At 37.2% G+C, this 15,717-nt stretch overlaps 1 pseudogene; it reads left to right on the top strand.

The window, feature by feature from the left end:
- Window positions 1–2,414: 2,414 nt before the first annotated feature.
- LOC149202290 (peroxidase 3-like) lies at window positions 2,415–3,704 on the top strand (annotated as a pseudogene).
- Window positions 3,705–15,717: the final 12,013 nt, after the last annotated feature.

Here is a 15,717-nt window from a genome sequence, read left to right as displayed (position 1 = left end):
AACATTCCCCCCTATGATCCAAAGATACATTACAACATATACCAAGTTTCATCCCTGAACTTAGTAAATTTTATTCTCCCAAGCGGTTTTGTGAAAATGTCAGAGATATGATCTTCAGAAGGACAATAAACTGGTTTGAGGACATCTTTGGCAATGAGAGACCTATATGATGATACTTGGTGTCCACATTATTTTTCTTTGAATGAAAAACTGGTTTCTTGGCAAGTTTGATGGCTGACTGGCTGTCAATGAACAATGATGTAGCTTCTCCCTGAGAAATGCCCAAGTCCTGCAAAATTCGGCCCAACCAAAACAATTTCACATGCTACTTCCCACGGTGAAATGTACTCTGCTTCTTCTGCTGAAGAAGTGGCCACTGTAGCTTATTTTTTACAACTCCAAGATACTGCTCAAGTCCTGCAAAATTCGGCCCAACCAAACAATTTCACATGCTACTTCCACGGTGAAATGTACTCTGCTTCTGCTTCTGCTGAAGAAGTGGCCACTGTAGCTTGTTTTTTACAACTCCAAGATACTGCTGCTGACCCCATATTCATTAAATAACCTGATGTTGATGCTCGATCATCAATACTCCCAGCAAAGTCGGCATCAGAATATCCACCAAGTACAAAAATTTTAGTCTTTGTGTAAAGAAGACCAAAATCTTTTGTTCCTTGGATATATCGAAGAACTCTTTTGGCTGCATTCCAGTGGCTGTCTCATGGTTCCTGCATAAAACGTGAAAGAATACTGACTGCATAAGATAGATCAGGACGAGTATTTGTCAAATAAATCAAGCTGCCAATCAACTGTCTATAAGTTGTACTGTCACGTGGTTTTTCAAATTTAGTTTTTAATATTTACTAAAATATTTATTTAATTTTATTATTTAAAAAAAATATAAAATATAAAATATATTAATTTTGAAATTATATATTTTTTATTATTATTTTTGGTAAAAATATATTGATTTCCGGTTAGTTTTAAAATATTGATACATGTTTTATGAAGTTTATTAATATTTTGAACAAAATAACTAAACAAGAAAATAGTTTGTTAAGATTTTATATATTAACTTTTATTATTCAAATATTATTTTTTAATATTATATCAGTTTGAAATTATATTAAATTGTATTTATTTAAATATATATTTAATACCTACATATATATAATTTTATATAAATTTTAAATTATCAATGAAATAACAATTATTTTTATTAGGTTTATTTAAAATTATTAATTATTTTTCATAAGAGGAAATAGGTATTAAGCAACGCCTTGTGTATTAAATCTGTCTTGATTTGTGACACTAGTATATACGATAAGAAATTATTACTTATCATTGTAAGGAATTTAAGTGATCAAGATAACTTAAAAATAGCATACCAGGTTTTAACAATGTTTTTATTTTTATGAATTTTTTCACAAGATTTTTCGCCTAAAAATTGTACCTAACCTAAGTCATACCAATCTTTAAAATGTTTTTTAATGTCTCACAAAAATTTTGAACCTTTTAATATTTGAAATCCATCCACACCTACAAATTTTGATATTTTAAAATTATATATAACCAAAATTTAATAATTTTAAATTGTACTTTAAAGAATTAAATAATTAAAACAACAATTTTTTTATTATTTAAATTTCAATCAATATTATTCAAATTTGATTTACAGATGATTAAAAATAAATAACTAACAAACCAAAAGAACAAGGACAAATATAAGTAGCGTGAGTATAAGTTTGATTAGTAAAATAAAATATTTTTATTAAAACATACCAATAGAATAAATTTAATATAAAGAAACTCCACAGGAAACCTGCTGAAAATTTAAGAGCTTGAAAAATTAAAAATTACGAAATAGTATACAATTTTCTAAAACTGCTGACAAACCAAAACAATTGAATATATCGGTATGAATAATTTTCACAGTTGTCTTCTTAGTTGACTGCGAAAAGAATGAGATGGGTAGAACCAGTGATTTCCACCTTCTTTCAAATCAGAAAGCACATAGCAGGCATAAAATTGCTGGAACATGCTGGCACAACTGGAAAAGTAGTTGCGTGGAAAATGTTATTTTACTGCCCGCCATGATCAAAGAAGCAGAAGAAAAGGTTACAGTATTAATTTTAGAGTTGTCAACAACAACAATGCTATAAATCTAATCGTAGTCTCTCCGCCTCTCCATCGTCTCAAAATATTTGTATGCAATTGTTTGTTTTCTTGTGAAGAAGAACTGCTGCAGGCGTAAGATGCAGACTAATAATAACCGATGTGTTGTTTTTAATCCGGTCATATTTATGTGCAATTGTTTGCTTTCTTGTGAAGAACAACTGTTGCAGGTGTAAGATGCAGACTAATAATAACCGATGTGTTGTTTTTAATTCGGTCATTCGTGCAACTTTGCTGTTATGTTTGGAATTCCAGTAATTGCCAGGGTGCTACTTCTGCCAATGTGTAACGCAGAAGGGCAGCCTATAAATAATTTCTACATGAAAAGTTGTCCAGGGATTGAGGGTCTTGTTCGACAAGTGGTGAATAATTACATGCGGCAGATTACACAATAGCGGCTTCTCTTTTGAGGCTACACTTCCACGATTGTTTTCTGAGGGTATGTAAACTTTTAAATATCTAAACACATTATTGTATTGTAAGCTGTTGAATGTCTAAACACATTATTGCATTGTATGTGTTCGATATAAGATGTGCTATGATGATTAATGTGATCTGAATGGGTTGCGATGCGTCACTGCTCTTGAATTCTACACAAAACAACCGAACAGAAAAAGACGCAATTCCTAATCTCACAGTCCGTGGATTTGAAGTTATTGACAATGTCAAGGTACAAATAATTAATGTCAGGGGTGGTCTCATGTGCTGACATTGTCGCTCTGGCTGCTCGCGATGCTGTTTCTGCGGTATCCATAATTCAATACCATTAACATTAGTTCATATCTATTACACTGCAGAGAGAAATCTGTATTCTGTTTCTTAAACAACAGCTATATAAATCCACTTTATAAATCTAATTGCACTACAGCAGTCCGTGTTGGGTTCCTCTAATTTCCATAATTTTCACAGAGGGGAGGACCGTTCTGGCAAGTGAAGACAGGTCGTAGGGACGAAAGGATATCGGTGGAGACTGAGGCATTGTCGAACATTCCCGGGCCAACATTTAACTTTCAACAGCTGAAAGACTCTTTCGCTAGTAAAGGACTCAACGTTCAAGGCTTTGTTGTGCTATCTGGTATAGTGCCACCCAAACCGAATTAGTTGGATCTATACGCTGATCATCTTATGTTGCAGGTGCACATACTATTGGAATGTCACACTGCAGTTCGTTCAGCAACAGACTGTAAACCTTTGGCGGTAGTGGAGGTATGGATCCTACCCTGGAAAACTTGTACGCACAGCTGCTTAAGATGCAGTGCAAAACTTTAACGGACAATACAACAAAAGTGGAAATGGTTCCCGGTAGCTCCATTGCCTTCGATAGCCATTATTTCGGCCTAAATAGAGGCCTGCTCCAATCGGATGCCGCGCTTCTCACCAATTTCGTTTCCAAGGCCAATGCTGATAATCTGCGGAATCAAACAGAGTTTTTTGAAAACTTCAAACTTTCGATGCAACGGATGGGAGAGATTGAAGTGCTCACTGGGAGTGCAGGAGAGATTCGGAGAAAATGTGCTTTTGTAAACTGACATGATCATCTAAAACCTTTAGGTAATGTGGGGATGTGCGCGAATAAAAGCATCCTGGGCCAAATCCTTAAGGCTCCTGCTAGTAAATTCTATATGAAAGATACTGAACTAGCGTGTCTATAATATAATTTTTTTTTCATTCATTAGAAAGGTATAATTTTTTTCATTCATTAGAGAGGTGTTGTAGAAGCCTTTCTGATATTTCTATGGGAGGTTGATTTATTCCGAAACGCTTTCAAATCCCTCGTAAGAACATTTTAAAGAATGTTTTGGGATCCATCTATTCCTTTTCTTGAAATCCTTCAGTTTTACTATCCCATTATTTAACTCATTCACTTTCAATGCATTTTTTTATCATGAAATTGGGAAATGTATTATACTTACATATGTGTAATTCTTTTTATGATTGATATGATTTATTTTTTTAATAAAATTAAAACATTATTTAAATAAATAATATTTTCCAAATAAAGAGACCATCTTGATTATATATATGGTGTAATTCTTAATTATAAAATATCAATTCTGTTAAATTAGTTAATTATTAATATTACAACTTGTATGGAAAAAAAATTATAAATAAAATGTGACATATACTAAATAAAAGATATGAAGTAAAATAATTTTATAATAAATTTAAAAAGGTGATATATATATAAATATATATATATATATATATATTTATATATAATATAAATATAAATATATATATATATATATTTATATATATATATAAATATATATATATATATATATATATATATAAAGAGTTGAAGTATAAGAAATAGAAAAGTCTTTTGTTGTTGACCATAATAAAATATTTCAATGTCCAAATACAATATGTGATTGTAAACAAAAAATACAATTATTTTTCAAGAATGATATTATTCTCAAAGTAGTAGTGGTGTTTCATATCACCAAATTAGCAAAATAAGGTAAATTCTTTTTCTGCTAAAGCAAGAGACGGTGCTTCTATTAACTTAGGCAAAAAATGATTTACATAGGTTACAACAGACGCACAGAGGCGCAAACTCCTTCAAAGGGAGAGGGAAGTTACCCAAAGTAACCAAAGGCAAACAGAAACAATGCAGGCAAGTGGAACCAGAGTCCGCTCCCTGAAACCCTTCGTTGATTTGTCTCCTTCCTATCCGGCGGTCAAAAAATCACCACGTGCAAAGGTGAAGTCCTTAGAAAAACCCTTAAGCTGCATGATCAACGTTGACCGTTGATATTTTCCTTCTGATCTAAAGGCTGGTGTCCATATCACGCGGCTTAAAAGCCCGCTGAATACCACACAATGAGGGCGGTTTGCTTCTACCATCCTTCTCCACATGTTGCTTCTTGAGTGGAATCACTGGCTTTTCATAAAAACCGTCTTTGGTTTGGATGGCGACTGATGAAGGTGGTAAACCATTAGTTGTTTTAAGCTTTCGGACCCAGCAACTAGCACACCAAAAGTTGGTCGTTGATCGTCCCCTCCAGATCTGTCAACCACAATCCAAATCGGACCACACATTCGCTCATGGATTGCCCAGAGATGAAGGCGGTAGTCACTTTTCCCCCACCACCACACATCACTTGCTAAATGGCATCACTTGTCCTATGAGAAAACCACACTCCGGTTAGAGGGTGCCCGATACAGGTGGTAAATCTTGAGTAGTTTTTTACCCTAGTTTTATTTTCCTTTGACCTCCAACGCATTGCACAAGGAAGACATATCCATTAGGGTGGCCTCCTGCATGGAATACCTTATTAATGGTGTTGGCATTTTGTGGCATTCGTCTTGGTAGCACATTCTCTCATCACTTATCCTTTTGAGTAGATATCTCCTATCTCAATTTCTGCCTTTGTTCCTACTTCTAGAAGCACCTTTAGAGAACCAACAATGCATATCCTCTGCTAAATTGTCTGATGTGAACTTATTCTTTGTTGCCATGAATTAAACCTTTGTCTCTTGTTTTGTTCTCATACTTCTGTCTGTCGATGAGGGCCCAGTTGAAAATAATTAATATTATTTTGTATTAATGGAGATTTGGTTACACAAGTTGTAACGTATCTCCTTAGTTTAGGATTTGTTCCTAGAGTTTAGGAGTTTGGTTGCAACTTCCTAAGTTCTAGTAAATGTACTTAATGAGGTAATTTCTCATTTGATGAATAGTAGAGTGTACAGAGATATTTCTCTTTGTATGAGTGCAGTCTCCAGGTGCAGTACTCCCCTGTGAGCTGTAACTCCTTCTTTTTCAATTCAAGTCTGGTTTTTATATTGCTATCAGAGCACAAAGTAGGGATGGTCTTATTTTTTTTTTTAGGGATGCATCATTGATTACAGAATTGTAGTGGAGGCATTTGTAGAATCAGGTGGACTGCAGTAACACCTGAAGACAGGTCTCAGATGACTGATCATCTCTGAGCGCAAGAAAGTGTTGGCGCGGTTTCGTCGCGAACAGTCGCACCATTTTTGTGCGGAAGGAAGAGCTGGCGCGATTTTTTTAGGAACAGACGCACCAGTTGGTGCAGTTTTGAGGGTGATAAGCGCGCCAACATGCCAGAAAGTACAATTGGTGTGGGAATTTCGCTGTCAAAGGAGCGCCAACCTCTTTCTCTTTGAAAAATCTGCAATTTTTGCAGATCGGAGTTACTCGGTGGTGGCACTTTGAATTTTCGGCTTTGTTCGGTGGCAGCAGAGTAGAGTAGCCTGGTGGTGGCATATTGGAGTCCCTGATCTACTCGGTGGTAGCAGATCGGACTTGCCCGGTGGTGGCGCATTGGAGTTCCAGGTCTGTTCGGTGGCTGCAGATCGAACTTGCCCGGTGGTGGCGTATTGGAGTTCCGGATCTGTTCGGTGGCAGCAGATTGGATTTGCCCAGTGGTGGCACATTGGAGTTTTGGATCTGTTCGGTGGCAGCAGATTAGACTTGCTCGGTGGTGGGTCACTAAAGATAAATTTATTTTTTTTAGCAAAAATAAAGGTTCGGATCTGGTTTGTGGTGATTTTTTTTTAGTATCCTAAAAGTGTTCAGTTCAATAGACTTATTCATCATAGGATCAGAAATTATATCAATCTAATATGAATAACACTCTGGAATCGTATCTCCACGAGTCTGGCAAACTCGATGGATCGAATTTCAACAACTGGAAATTCAAGATGCATACTTGAAAGTGCAAATGCGTGGTCGATCGTTACAAGAAGTGAGCTGAGATCAGGATAAGCCACATAAGAACAAGATTGGGATAAAAGGGAGACAAAAGCAAAGGTCATATTGAGGATGTCAGTCAAGGACAATGTTATCCCACATATTAGAGACTGTAAATCGGCCACTAACATTTGGACGACAATCAAAAACCTATACCAGACGCAGAACACAAACCGTGTCTTGTCACTCAAAGGCAAGTTGTTTGCATTGAAGATAGAGGAGAATGAATCCGCTATTGGATTCATTGCTAGAGTCAAGGACCTGAAGGATAGATTGGGAGATATCGAAGAGAAAGTTTCTGATTCAGATCTGGTCACGATCACATTGAACGGAATGACTGATGATTATCAGACATTCATCACAGGGTTGTCAGCAAGGGAGAAATCCCCTTCATTTGAAGAGCTGACAGGGATTCTGATACAAGAAGAAGAGCGACGACAAAATTTTAAATCACGAAGCAATGACCTTGCGCTGATGGCAAAAAGGAGACAGTTTAAAGGGAAGCATCGTCAGCAACTGCAGCAGCAGCAGCAGAAAGGAGCCAACACATTTCAGAAGAGACTGTTTAAAGGTATGTCTGCTAATAATTTTTCCATCAAGAAATGTTTTTACTGTGGGAAACCTAGACATGAGATTAGAGATTGTTATAAGAGGCACACAGATGAAGGAAGAAACAAATAAAGAAAACATAAGAGTTACTTCGTTAATGAAGAGGAGGATCATAGCCACGAACTTCGACTATTTGTAGTCAATCGTGCCCTTTCAGCTTCAAAAGGAGATGAGGACGACATATGGTATGTTGACTTGGGCGCATCCTCACATATGACTGGTAAGAAGGATTGGTTTGAATTTCTTGAAGAAACTTCATGTGGGTCGAAAATCTATTTAGGAGATGATTGTGGACATGAGATCAAAGGACATGGTGACATTCCTATAAGATTACCTAGCAGTGACATTCGACACCTTAAAAATGTATTGTATGTTCCAGGAATTAAGAAAAATTTGGTCTTTGTCTCAATGATTACTGATCAGGACATGCAAGTTCAATTCTTTAAGACTAACTGTGTCATTAAGGATAGCCAGATGGAAACAGTTGCAACAGGAGTGCGCGTGGGGAACCTGTTCAGACTAGATGTGAAGAGTATGCCACAACAGGCAATGGTTGCAGCTGGATCGAGAGCTGAAAATCTTTGGCATCAGAGATTTGCCCATCTTAATCTGCAGGACCTCATCCTACTTCAGAGAAAAGGTATGGTCGATGGACTTCCTGTTTTCCATAATGTTAAGCTGGATTGTGATGGATGTGCATTAGGGAAAATGCAGAGAGAAGAGTTCCCTTTGCATGTTAAAAGAAAGGAAAGAGATATTTTAGAACTAGTGCATACAGACATCTGTGGACCCATGCAAACTAGGTCATTAGGAGGAGCATATTACCTTCTCTTATTTACATATGATTGCACTAGATTTTCATGTGTATACTTTCTGAGTAAAAAGAGTCAAGCTTTTCAGTATTTTAAAGAGTTTAAATCCATGGTAGAAAACCAGACAGGAAAAAGGATAAAAATTCTCCGCTCAGATCAAGGGGGAGAATACAGGTTGGGTGAGTTCATGGATTTCTGCAAGCATCATGGGATTGTGCAACAATTTACAGTGCCTCACACTCCATAGCAGAATGGAGTGGCAGAACAAAAAAATAGAACTCTTGTGGAGTGCGCAAGGAGCATGCTTCAAGGTAAGGATCTATCAAATGGTATTTGGGCAGAAGCTAGTAACACTGTTGTGTATTTAAAGAATAGGAGTCCTACTAGATGTTTAGGCTTCAAAACATCTTTTGAAGCATTTTTTGGATTCAAACTAGCAGTGAGTCATTTAAGAATATTTGCGTCAAAAGCTTATGCTCATATACCTAAGGCAGATAGGAAGAAGTTAGATCCTAAAGCCCTGAAATGTATATTTGTTGGATATGGCACTGAGTTCAAGGCATATAAGTTATTTAATCCTGTGACTCACAAGGTTTTTGCAAGCAGAGATGTCATATTTCATGAACAGGTTGAAGAACGAAAGAATGACTCTAATAGTGATTGGCACATACCATTGCTATTGGAAGAAAACAGTGAGGAAGATGAAGAGCAGGAGGAGAAACAAGAAGAAGAAGTAACATACAACGTAATCAATGAAGATGCAAGTCCAGAAAAGGCTGAAATAGATAGAATTGAGGTAATTCCCCTACCAAGGAGATCAGGTAGGAAGACTCGATTATCTTCTAAACTGAAAGGCTATGCATTAATGTCAAAGATTTTAAACATTGTAGAACCTGCAAATTATGAGGAAGCTAGTAAATATGATGCATGGAGGGCTGCAATATATGGAGAAATAGATTCAATAAACAGAAATCATACTTGGGATTTGGTTGAATTTCCCAAAGGTAAAATCCCCATAGGATGTAAATGGCTATATAAACCAAAAATAAATGCAGATGGGAGTATAGAGAAACTTAAAGCTAGACTAGTAGCAAAGGGTTACTCACAGAAAGAGGGAATAGATTTCGATGACACCTTTGGTCCTGTAACCAAATTAAACACCATTAGAATGCTAATTTCCTTAGCAACAAAACACAAATGGCAGCTACACCATCTAGATGTTAAGTCTGCATTTCTAAATGGTGATTTGAAAGAAGAAATTTATTTAGTATAGCCTGAAGGTTTTGTGAAAAAGGGACAGGAACATCTTGTTGTAAATTGAAAAGGGAACTTTATGGTTTAAAACAGGCACCTAGGTCGTGGTATGAGAAAATTGACTCATTTTTTGTTCAGCATGGCTTTCATAGAAGCTTGAATGATCCAAATTTGTATACCAAGTTTAATAAACAGAGGAAAATTATTTTGATTTCTTTGTATGTAGATGATATGATCGTAACGGGGAATGCTAACAATCTGATCAAAGAAATCAAACAACAGATGTCACAAGTGTTTGAGATGAAAGATCTTGGAAATTTTCTTTATTGTTTGGGATTGGAGGTATGGAGAGACTCTGGACAAACTTTTCTTACTGAAGGGAAGTATTCCAGAAGCTTGTTGGAAAGGTTCAGAATGGAGCAGTGCAGATCAGCAGTAACACCATTACAGCAGAACTTAAAGTTGAGCAATGAAGATGGTACTAAACAGGTGGATGCTACCATGTACAGACAGCTAGCTGGCACTTTGATATATCTGACTACAACTAGACAGATTTGGCATATTCTGTTAGTGTGTTGAGCCAGTTCATGTCAAAACCACTTGAAAGTCACTGGGTCGCAGCAAAAAGTGTGTTGAGGTATCTTAGTGGTACTAGTAATTATGGCATTGTGTACACTGACACTTCTAATGTTATTCTAGCAGGTTTTTCAGATTCCAATTGGGCGGGTAACTTGGATAATCGAAGATCTATCACAAGTTACGCATTCAGCATTGGATCCGGGGTCATAGCATGGAGCAACAAAAAGCAACACACTGTAGCTCTATCTTCATGTGAAGCTAAGTACCAAGCATTGTGTGCAGCCACATGTGAAGCTATCTGGTTGAGAAGACTTCTCAACGATGCAGGAGAAGAGCAGAAAGAATCAACTATTATCAAAACCGACAATCAGAGTACCATCAAGCTTGCATACAATCCAGTCTTTCATAAAAATACCAAGCATATCGACACTCAAGTTCATTTTGTTCTAGAGAAACAACAGTCAAAAGAGATATGTGTTGAATATTGGAAAACTTGTGATAACATGGATGATATTTTTACTAAGCCTCTTGGGCGTGTAAATTTTGAATTGTTTAGAGGGATGCTAGGAGTTCAGGATAATCATTTCTCCATTAAGGGTGGGAGTTGAAAATAATTAATATTATTTTGTATTAATGGAGAAATGGTTACACAAGTTGTAACGTATCTCGTTAGTTTAGGAATTGTTCCTAGAGTTTAGGAGTTTGGTTGAAACTTCTTGAGTTCTAGTAAATGTACTTAATGATGTAATTGCTCATTTTATGAATAGTAGAGTGTACGGAGAGATTTCTCTTTGTATGAGTGCAGTCTCTAGGTGCAGTACTCACCTGTGAGCTGTAACTCCTTTTTCAATTCAAGTCTGATTTTTATTTGGCCCAAGATGAGCATTCCTCCTTCAACCTGTCATTCATTACCTCTCCCCACTAGCTGCACAAGTCACTATGCTTGTTTTGAACCCCCTCATTGGCAATCCAGTCCACTACTTTGTTGGCTTCTCTACAGACATGCACCAACCTAAGAGTTCTTAGCACTCTTAGGTGTGATTGTATTCTTTGGTAGACTTATAGAAGTCGCTAATGTCCTGAGATTTTCTCCAGTGCTGCACCAACGTTTATCCTCTTCACTGAATAAATGACTAATTCTAAGTCAGCTTCAATGACGACATTATGTATGTTGTACTTGAGTAGTATTTCCAAGCATAATTCCATCTCCATGAGCTCAACCATATTCTTGGTTGCTTTTCCTAGATAAATGTGGAAGATGGCATGTATGTTTCCTTCCTCATCCCTCATGACCCGTCCATAACTTGCTTCTCCCAGATTACCTTTTGAGGCTCCATCTATGCTAAATTTTAAAAATACTTGTGAAGGGGGTTGTCAGAGAGCCTTTTCTACTGAGGTATTCTTATTGATCTACATATAACGTTGTTGGAGGTGAACCTTATGCTCTAACTTCTCTAGGATTCTGGCATCTCTTTGTCCTATGGGTTTTTTGGTAGTGACATCTCCTAGGATATCAACAATATCTTTGAGTTGCTTAAGGATTAGCTTTAGGATGCTGCTCACTAGGCTCCCCTTATCCTTGAAAATCCTGTTGTTCTGCTCCTTCCAAACATTCCAGATTAAGAACCCTGGGGTCAACACCCAGGCAGAGTTTATTATCTCATTATTCAAAAAAAGTTTCCTCTAGTTTTTTAGTGTAGCAATGATGTCATTTACATGTTTGTCTGTCTACTCAAAGACATCTCCAACCCAGTTCCAAAGTGTTGTAGTGAATGAGCATCTATTCAAGAGATGATTAGTGCTTTCTTCCTGATTTCCACATAGGTGACACCTTGAGGGGCCAACAAAACCTCTTTTACTTAGGTTATCCCATGTCAAAATCTTGCCCTATTGAACCAGCCACTTGAACAGTTTAAATTTCATTTGATGAGGATTATCCTAGAGTTCTCTCCATGTCTTATCAGTGTTTGGAAAGTTAAGCCTTGTGTCTATCCTTTTGGCCTCCTTAAGGGTGAAGAGACTTGCCTTGTCCTTCCCCATCTTAATTGATCGTCCACGTCTGAGGTTAAGATATGCCTCTTTTACAAAAGACTGTTAAGGGCTATAGCTTGAGTATCATCGTTCCCATTTCAATGTAATCTGGAAGTTTCCATATTCGCCACTTCCCATTGTTCCTTAATTGATACCAATAGTCACTTACCCTCCTTAATCCTTTGTTGATGGTATCTATGTGAATGTCTGCTAATTCTTCACTATGGAGATTGTCCTCCCGCTGCCAATTATCCTCCTAGAACTAGGCCAGATTTCTGTTTTTGATCTCCCAGAAACTATGATTTTGGACTAGGGACCTATTCTCCGAAACCTGATTCCAAATTGGTGAACCTTTTACTTGTCCTATCATTCTTATGAGGTTCTTTTCCCGCCAATCCCTTCCATACTTTTGCTTCCATGGTTTTTCCTAGCGGGCTTGTATTTCCTTTAGCCATCTCCACCAGACTCTGGCTCCTAGAACTTTGTTAAGAATTCCTGGGTCATGAAGACCCAAGCCACCATGGGATTTTGGTTTGCATACCCTGTCCCATGCCCGTAGGGCCCATTTCTTCTTTTCTTCACCTTGCTCCCAGAGAAAGTCTCTCTGAATATTTCTTATTTTAGTAATTACACCAGTTGGTGTCGGAATGGCTGATAGCATATAGATAGGGATGGTTTGGAGGATTGCCTTAGTTAGAATCAGCCTACCTACTAGATTTAGGGACCTATTTGTTGATTTTCTAATCTTATCTTTTAGCTTATTTAGAACAGGCTCCCAGATTTCCTTGTGTAACAATTTGTCAGTGAGGGAAACTCCCAAGTACTTAGAGGGCAATGACTCTCTTTGAAAGCCCAAAATTCTGGAAAGATTTATTTGAATCGAAATATTCGTATTGAAAAAGAAAATCTTTGATTTAGTAAGACTTACCTATGTGCCTGCTGCCATAGCAAACTCACTCAGAATGTACTTAAAATATTTGGCTTCCCTGACTGAGGGTGTGCCTTGAAGCATAGTATCATCCATGAATTGTTGATGAGTCACCGTGTCCCCACCTTAAGTGAGTCTCAGACCTTGAATTTTTCCTTCCTCCTTAGCAGCTCTGATTTCTCTCCCTAACCCTTCCATCATTAGAATGAAAAGGAAAGGAGAAAGAGGATCACCTTGCCTAAGACCTCTTATAGGCTTGAAGGTTTTGGAGGGAGAGACATTGAGAAGAATTGAACAACTAGTAGTGGTAACTAGTGCCATCACCCACTTAATCCAATTGTAATCAAAGCCATAGGCTTTTAGTACTGCTCTTATGTATGACCAACTAAGTTTATCATAGGCCTTTGCTATATCTAGTTGAATTATCATACCTGCTTGTTTATTGATAATGAGTGAATGAACCACTTCATGTGCTTGAATTATGTTATAAGGAATCTGTCTTCCTTCCACATAGCCTATTTGCTCCTCTGACACTAGGGTAGGGAGGAGTGGTTTGAGATGGTTGGCAATTACTTTGGATATTATTTTGTACACCACATTGCATAATGCTATAGGTCTAAATCTTTCTGGAGAGGTGGCCCTTTCCTGTTTGGGGATTAAGGCTATGAAAGATTCATTGAGTGCCTTCAAGAATATTTTAAATCTTCGAGAGTCTTCCACTACCTCCAGAATATCCTGTTTTGCTATCCTCCAACATGTTTTGAAAAATTCCACATTGAAGCCATTCATGGCTGGTGCTTTCCATTGTGCATCTTTGTAATGACATCCTCAATCTCTTCCTCTGTTACTGGTATGTTGAGATTTTAATTGTCTTCTCTAGATACCAACTTAGGAATGTACTGAGTAAATCTTTTCATAAGCTGATATCTATCTACCATGGTTTCCTCAACAATTCTCTGAAAATGTTGGACTAGAACCTCTTCCATCTCTTCATGAGTGTTTCTTTCTATTCCATGATTATCTGTAAGTTTCATAATTTTGTTATTATTTCTGTGGGCTATGGTCTATCTGTGAAAGAATTTGTTGTTTCTCTCCCCTTCCTTAATGCATTGTACTCTGGATTTCTGTCTCCAGAATATTTCCTCTTGTAGACATTTGTTTTCCCATTCATGTTGAAGTGACTCTGCCATCTCTTTCCTTTCCTCTCTGTAGCCTTCTCTGATAAGAATTTGGTTTATTTCCTTTAGTTTCTTTTCCACTTCTCCTTTAGCTTTGAAGATATTTCCAAATTCCTTTTTATTCCACTCTTTGAGTCTATTTTTAATGTGTTTGAGCCTGCAGTGTACAAGGAACATCTTTGTGCCTTGAAAGTGTAGCTCTTCCTTCTACAATTTTTCAATGTTTGTGAGGAAATCTGAATGTGTGAGCCAAGCGTTCTCAACCTGAATTGGTTGTTCCTCAATTTACCAAATAGATAATATTCCAATTGTATTGGCTAGTGATCTGAACCTCCAAAAGGTAGGATGACCGCAATCAAGCTACTTCCCATGAGAAGAAGTTCCTATGAGATAATAAATCTCTCTAATTTTGAGGCTACCTGGGTAGAGCCCCCCATTTTGTTATTCCAAGTGAATATTCCATTGCTGGTTTCCATATCCACCAGTTTTGGTGAGGAAGTTCTTGAAGGCAACTGAATCCCTACCAAGTGTTCTAATTCCTCCATTCTTCTTTGTGAGTGATTTTGTCATGTTAAAATCGCCTCCTAGAATCCAGGGTAGAGCTGGGTGACTCTTCTTCATATTCTCCAGTGTTGTGAGGAGTCGAAGTTTGTTTTTTAGTGGCTGAGTTCCATAGAAATTGGTGATCATGTAACATTTCCTGTCACCTATTGGTTGGATAATCAAAGAAAGGTGGTGTCTTGACGCCTCCGCATCAATCACACCAAATTTTTGTGGATCCCAAAGAGTGAGAATTCCCCCAGCAGATTTATTTGCCTTAACCTCAAGGTATTCATATCTATTTAACCATTTGTTGTGTTTTTCTCTAATCTTCTCCACTGAGCATTTTGTTTCCTATATGAACACTATGTCAGGTTTTTCCTCTCTAATCCTATTGCCTAGATTCCTATGTTTTCTTCTGCTCCCTAGTCCTCTAATGTTGCAAGGTGTGATTTTCATTGAGGTGGGGTTTTGAAGGAGTAACTGGAAAGGTATTTCATCCTTCCAGAGTCAATCATGAGTTTTCCACACTCCAACAACAGTTCTTTCTATCTTTTTCTTCCCATCCTCTTGCCTCAATTTTTTATTAATTTTCCAGTTATTAATACTATTAAGGAAGTCCCTTTATTGTCATGGTTATCATGTCCTCTTTTGAATCCTGCAGCTGTTTGATGTGACTTGTTAAGGAATATCTGTTGTACCTTGTCAACATCCTCCTAAGGTATGGAGTTTATTCCGAGGTTTCCTCCTTGTTCAAGAAACTTTTCCAACTCTAGGTTTCTAAGATCTCCTATAAGTCTTGGTCCTCTGTGCCAGATTCACTTTGAGTCATTTCATGGTCCTTTTCAATTACCATGGTGCTAAAAGGGTCCGTCGTGTGTTCATTCT

Source organism: Pinus tabuliformis, chromosome 2_1 (assembly GCF_031772625.1).
Source record: "Pinus tabuliformis cultivar Carrire ecotype Pingquan chromosome 2_1, CPIR1, whole genome shotgun sequence".
NCBI lineage: Eukaryota > Viridiplantae > Streptophyta > Pinopsida > Pinales > Pinaceae > Pinus > Pinus tabuliformis.
This window is presented reverse-complemented; position numbering and strand designations above follow the sequence as displayed.